This window comes from Odocoileus virginianus, chromosome 10 (assembly GCF_023699985.2).
Source record: "Odocoileus virginianus isolate 20LAN1187 ecotype Illinois chromosome 10, Ovbor_1.2, whole genome shotgun sequence".
NCBI classification, from domain to species: domain Eukaryota; kingdom Metazoa; phylum Chordata; class Mammalia; order Artiodactyla; family Cervidae; genus Odocoileus; species Odocoileus virginianus.
The window spans coordinates 41,387,345-41,394,307 of NC_069683.1; the positions used below are offsets into that span (position 1 = coordinate 41,387,345).

The 6,963-nt window shown below is 45.2% G+C and overlaps 1 long non-coding RNA gene across 2 annotated transcripts; it reads left to right on the top strand.

Annotated features, from left to right (window-relative positions):
- The first annotated feature begins 2,894 nt into the window (after window positions 1-2,894).
- LOC110145014 (uncharacterized) lies at window positions 2,895-5,094 on the top strand. Of its 2 annotated transcripts, none has more exons than XR_002316054.2 (3): window positions 2,895-2,975; window positions 3,232-3,351; window positions 4,965-5,094. It is a non-coding gene; the product is annotated as an uncharacterized lncRNA (long non-coding RNA). The 2 variants fall into 2 exon arrangements; XR_002316052.2 differs by having other exon boundaries at window positions 2,975-3,043.
- The last annotated feature ends 1,869 nt before the right edge of the window (window positions 5,095-6,963 follow it).

A 6,963-nucleotide genomic window follows, 5' to 3' on the forward strand; every position in this document is an offset into this window, starting at 1 on the left:
AGGAAATATACTTCGTTTATTGTTCTCTAAGCATTTTTTTTTCTTAATTCAAAGTTTCTAAGCAAATGCAGGTAGGAGAAAAACTGTACTCCAACTCTTCTAGTTAAAAAATTCTGTGCGTAAGTTCTCTCTGTGGTAGTTGCTCAGTCCTTCAAGCAGCTCCACACTCACGCCTCTGGCTCTGCTCCCCGAGTGCTACAGGGGCCCCCGGGGGAGAGAGGTCTCTGGTCTGGCTTCTGCTCACCTGGGGAAAGGGGAGCTCAACCCACCAGGCTTCTGGACACAAACCTCATCCATTGCTGAGGTGCCTCTGACTGGACATCTTGCAGTCCGTGCTCAGCACAGGCAAATAACTCAGTGACTGTTTTCTGGGAGATGATTGCTTTCTCCAGCTTCAGCTGCTACCCGGACCTCCAGTTTTGGGCTGCTAAACGCAGCATCTTGTCGTGGGATCCTCATGCCTCCACACAACAGGGGAGGCCTTGTGTCTCCACTCCACGGCCGCCAATCCTTCGTTCTCAGCCACGTTCTCTGTTTGCCAGAGACCTGTAGAGGCTTTGGGATCTCTTCCATAGCACGTGAAGACCACCTCAGGCTACCAGTCCAGATACGTCTTACAGCCAGACAGTGAGAGTGGGAGAAAGTGCAACAATGGCATGAATGCCTGCAGCATTTCCTGATCTTGGTGATCAGGAAATGATCACCTGATAGATCACCTGATAGATCTCCTGATCTAGATAAGTATTTCCTTTGTGGCATCTTTCATCTTCCTTCTCTGTATCCCTGGGCTAAGGCAGCACCCTGATCTCCTGTTATCTTTTCCTAGCAACTGACGGGCTCTGGGCTTCCCCCTTCTGTCTCACAGGGCTGCTCTTATATCATCCTCTCCTCCCTCCCCACTCCAGCCCTACAACCTTAAGGTTGATGGTGGAAACGCTATAGGGCACAAGCCCAAATCACTTGGTATTACTGTGTGTATGTGTGTGTGTGTGTGTGTGTGTGTGTGTGTACACACACACATATATAATCCCTGACACATGATTCTGCATATTTCCATATACTTTCAGCTAATAAGCAACAAAGTCTCAAAGGACCAACAGATACTGACACAGTGGTGTATCTGTATCAATGTTCACACGAGCTTCCAGATTCTTCTTGCAAAAAGCAGGCAATGACCAGTTCACATAAGACCTTCCAATATACTGACCAGGTATATGTATATTATTTTTGCACATGAAAATGATTGCATAGGATAACCTAACCCTAAGATTTTAGAGTTGGATAAGGGAATGGCAATCCACTCCAGTATTCTTGCCTGGAGAATCCCATGGACAGAGAAGCCTGGCAGGCTACAGTCCATGGGGTGGCAGAGTCTGAAACGACTGAGTGACTAACGCAACACAAGATTTTAGAGTAATAAATACAGGTGAAACATTCTTTGACAAAGTCTAAATTCCAAAAGTTGGATTTGACCAATACAGCAATTTCCCATACCCTTTAAATAAAACCCACTGGTGTTTTTATTTTTATCAGAACAATGCATTTTGCTTTCTTAGCTGCTTAACAAAGTAAGGACTAGGAGGAGCGTTATTGTTATTGGACAATTGACAGAATGTTGTATTAATGGAATGGTGCAAAGATACACTTTAATACACCTTAGATCTTACTTACTCTGTTGTTTAATTATTGCACATCATGATACCATAGTCATGTGTTTGAAGCCAGATTCTTCATCCTGTATTTGAATCCTATGCAAGTATGCATTTCTTCCTTTGCTAGTGCTTTAATGTTCATTTTTAAATGCTTTAGAGTATTTAGTAACCACAGCCAATATTCCTGCCACTCCTGAATCACATTGTTCCCTCAGAGCACTGGTCTTAAGGCAACATCTTAATACCTCCTCCTCCCTGTCTCAAGCCTCTGGTCTACACATGAAGACCCTGCCTGCCACTCACGAAGAACAGGTCCAGGTAGGACCAGCCACCGAGGTTGTCCACATCCAGAAAGATGAGAACTGCATCTATGAGATCACTGACCAACATCCAGGTCTGCCCATTGGCTGATCTTTGGAGAGTATCCTTAACCACTTAGGACTGGGTCTTTATTATTTTACAAGTTTCCTTCTCTCTAAATGCACAATATAAATAGCTAATACTTGTTGAGAATGTATTATGTGCCAAATATTTTATATTCATTATCTCCTTTAATCCTCATAACATGTAGATACTATGTACTCTGTGTGTGTGTGTGTGTGTGTGTGTGTGTGTGTGTGTGTTAGTCACACAGTCGTGTCTGACTCTTTGGGATCCCATGGACTGTAGGCCGCCAGGCTCCTCTGTCCATGAAATTCTCCAGGCAAGAATACTGGAGTGAGTTGCCATTCCGTTCTCCAAGTATGTATTACTACTACCCCTATCTTTTATCTGTGGAAAGTGAGGCTCAGAAAACTTAAGTAACCCTTCTGAAATCACACAGCCAGCAAGTTATATTTGAACCAATCTAACTGTAATGCTCTCAGCTATTAAATTTAAGGCATACAAAAGTCAAATAGTTGGTCTATAATCATAAAGCTAAGACAAGTCTAATCCGGGATTCAAATCCAGAGCTCAACTATCTCCAGTCCTTACTTCCTCACCCTACAGGACGGGGAGCAGGCATTTTAAAGTAGGTCTACTAGAGCTGCATAAATGCAGAAGATCATAGCAGGAATTATTAGCCTTTAAGTAGAAATTATTTCGAAGGTGTGTGAGGGCAGGACTCTTCCCACTGACTGGCTGGCGGGACTTACCAACCAGAAAAGGCGATCTTTGGTGAGCACATGGTGGATTCGACCAATGAAAGCTGCATATTGCGAGGAGTGGGTGGTGGATCTGACCAATCAGTAACTTCAAAAAGGGCACTAGTCAGTGAAACTGACAAATCGAGGAGTCGCAGCTAGACCTGCATCTCTGAGCTGGAACGTTCTCCTTGGAGAGGTAATCTGACTTCCAAATGGCTAAAGGCCACTCGGAGCTCTGACTGGCGCCAGGGTTCCAGGAAACAGGTCGGAGGCCATTCCCGCGCCAGCAGTAACTGCCAGCGCGCCTTTGCTCATAGATTAGCCATGAGGTCAACCGTTTCAGTGACTCACCTCGTGAAAATGAGGCGGCAGTGTCAGGCCTTACTGTTTCTCTGTAAGCATTTAAATTGATTTTTACAGCTGGTTAAATTCTCCCCTATGTTTTTATACAGAGGCTTAGGATGTGGCTGGATATCAGCTCCAAAGATATTACCAGGTGAAACAGTCCCCCACTCCATGCAAGATGGAAGCCTCTGGGACCAGTGAAACTGGCTCACCGAAACTGTGGCCAAGTAATAATCTACCGGAGACAGCTCCACCGGTGAGAGCTGGGGGAGAGCCACTACCGAGGACTGAGGGACCTCCCTAACTAGAGGTAGAGACAGCCCCATCCTGAAACACCCTGCTCACTGATGACCCCACCCATTGCCCCAAATTGAGATCACATGTTTCTGCCAGGTGATGCCTCCCATTTGGACAGAAATTTCAAGAGCTCCTGGAATTTTATATATGGAGAATCTCCATGGAAGGAGATCCTGGCTCCTGTGTCCCTCTTGTTTATTTTCTGTTCAAAGTTCTTTCCTCCTTTGCCACCATAGCCCCTAGCCCACCCCCGCACACAAACGAGGTGCTGCTCCCAACTCACACAGCCTTCCAGGCACCACACCAGGTTAGTTTGGGTCACCCTAAAAGCAGAACAGGCGAGGCAAGGATTTGATGGAGGTGGTCTACTCAGAAGGTGACCCCAGAAAGAAGTGTGGAGTAGGAAGAACAAACCAGGGAAATAAGAGAAACCAAGATGAGGGTGTGTTTCCTTGACGTCTGTAGGCGTAGAAGGCTCAAGTCCACTGGAACCTCTGAGAAGGCAGCAGATGCCTCGCAGAAGGGTCCACCTGACAAATGATAGCTGGAGTCTTTGTCTCCCCACACCCCCCCCTCACTGATTGGGAGGTTGTTCCTGGGGAAGTTAACTCCCTTACGCTTCCAGGTAGCATTTGAGGGCTGTGAGCAAGCTCGTGTGGTATAGGAGATAACCCTGAATCAGAATCAGAAGGACTCTGACTCTGCTTGAGGGAGGACATCGAGAATGAGTCTGAGCTCACATAGTTTCACAAAGGTCTGTCCTCTTCAGCTGTGACTGAAGTCAGAGGCGGGCCAGGCACTGGCGGAGCAGACCACACAGGCTACACACCCTGACTGCAGCCCTCCTGAACAATGTTACAAACTCTGAGGGAAAGCAACAGGGAAATAAAGTCGAAAGGAACAAGAAATGTGAACCCAAACTGAAGTATGGAGTACTTCACACTTCTACCCAAAAGGCATTGGAGAAAGACATATGACTTTTGAACTCTAAATATTTGGGTTCAAATCTACTTAGTAAACTAGTGATATTAGGTATGCCACCTGCTTTAAGGCTCAGTTTCCCCAAATATATGATAGGTATAAAAATACTTACCTTATAAAAACAGTGATGTGCAAAGCCCTTGGGATGTAGTAAGCCCTTTCTCAACTTATGGCAGCTCTTGCCAAAGGGCCAGCATGTTTTCCACATCCTCAGCCACCTCAAAGCCCCAGATCATTTCTGAGGGAAGGAGGCTATTTCATCTTCTCTAGACAGGAGCTGCCTGACATCCTGGGGCTTTGAAGGCCAAGACCAGATAGCTCTATGGTTTCTGCTCTCCTCACCCTCAGAACCTCAACAAAACCACTTCTTGTCTTAGATATTTGGTTCAAGTCATTTAGGAACAAGGGAAGCAGGTGTGAGTGAGATATGTAAAATCTGGGTATTTAAAAAATGAAATTATGCAGGAAAGGTCAGTCTTTAGGAAACTAGTTGTGTTTTTTCTCAACTACTAAGGAAAAAGTTCAAACTGTTCTCTATAAAATTTTCTGTTTCATGGTCTAGGTGTCCATACTTTGGGATGAAGTAATGACCTCTGGGTGAACATGATAATAAGCAAACTCAGATTCCAGAGATGAGTGTTCCTATGTGTCAGATCCATCCATCTGTGTTCCTCAATTGTGCTGAAAAGTGTTACGTCTATAAAATACATTTAAAAAACATATTTCTCTTATTTCAATTATTTCCATATTTTTAATCCCTCCCTACATTTCCAAATTCCAAAGACCTGAAATTGGACTTCTTTAATCTGGGTTAAAAGGATCATGTGCTTTGGTTCAAAACTTCCCTCCCCTGATCTCCTCTGCCTGGTGTCTGGGGTTGGATGGGAGCCCCCAGATCAGAGCCCATCACCCAGACAATGGTCTGCAGAAACACTTCTTCAGGAGGAGCCAGAGAAAGAGCCTGGACTGGAACCAAAGAGATCCGAGCTCTATGTAAGCTCTTCCATGGACAGGTTGTGTGACCTTGGGCAGATGACTCATCTCTGGGCCCCCAGTTCCTGTTCTTTAAGGTAAGGCACTTAGACAAGAGGTGCTCTCAGAATAAGTGGATATGATCCTTGGGGCCCTAGGCAGAGGTCCCTGAATAGCTGGGATTTCCTGAGCTCCGCCATGGCGTCCCTGGTTTGGCTAGGGGCTCCCGCAGGGCAGGATCACGTTGCCCCAGATTCCAGGACTGGCTGCAGCACAGACCCAGGATCGGGTGACAGATCCATCCAGCCTGGACTGGCTCAATCTCTCAGCTACAGCCGCAGCCATGGGGGCTGGAAAACCAGAGCTAATGCAAGCCAGCTGGAGGCCAGGACAAGATTGATGAAGGACAGGGAGAGGATTTGGCCAGGGGGTTGGGGGACAAGAGCATAATTAGTCCTGCCTGCTTCCCAGAGGCCCCCAAGCTGGGTATACCTCATTAATTGGGAACCCCCAGTGGGGAATTCCTGCTCATGACCCAGGGAAGGAAGGGCTTGTTAGGAGTTAATTAGGAGTAGAAGTGCCAATCAGGGAAAGTGTTTAAACTATTAAATGACTAAGCACCTGTTTACTTACAAACAACTGATATGTCAATTATCCAACCATCAAAGAAGGCCCCCTAGATAGTGATTACCAACCTTGGGTGATCCTCGAGGTCATCTAGTAACCTTGTTAAGCATCCATCTCCAAAACAGTGATCTGGATTGGCCAGTCAAGGTTGAAAACCATGGCCCTAAGCTAGCCACTAGCCCAGGATCTCTTGGCCCAATCTCGGTGGCTACTTGTAAGCAAGCAATAAGTAACACCCAACAACTACTATAGCTATTGCTCTTTCTGTAATTTAATATTTACTAGCACCAAGAATAATGCTTTGCTTTTAGAATAAATTATTTCTTTTAATTCTCATAATAACCATTTGTGGTAGGTGTTGTTATCACTTGACTACAGAGGATGAAATAATTGAATTCAAAGAGAGGGAAAACTCACTAGAAATAATGGCAAGTGGCAGAGATTGTATTTGATCCCAGATATTTTAACTCCAGAGCTCAAATCTTTACTTTTTTAATGATCCCCAAAGCCCTTCCTGTCCTTTGGCTGAATAAGACAAATACCCTATTAGGCTTTTAAAGATAGTCATAGGACTATTCAAGATATTGTCCATTATATTGATGGGAAAACCAAGTCACCCAAAGGGGACATTAACTGATTCAAAGATTCCAGGTTTATAGCTTTCATGCATGGGCCATTTTCCTTTAGACAAGACTATCACCTGGAATTATGGATTAGAAGAAAGAAAAGAGGCCAGTCCCCAGTGCAAAATGTCAACACATGTGCCCAGGTATTCAAAATGCAGACTGATTTAGTTAAGAGCACTGGGCTCTAATCACAGCCACACCATGGACCCCAAGTGTGACCTGGAGCAAGGCACTGAACTTCTGTGGGTCTCAGTTTCCCCATCTGTCAAATGGGAATGCTGCTGTTTGCCTCCTGCTTTGTAAGAAACAAATGAGTAGACTGTAAGCAAGGGAGAA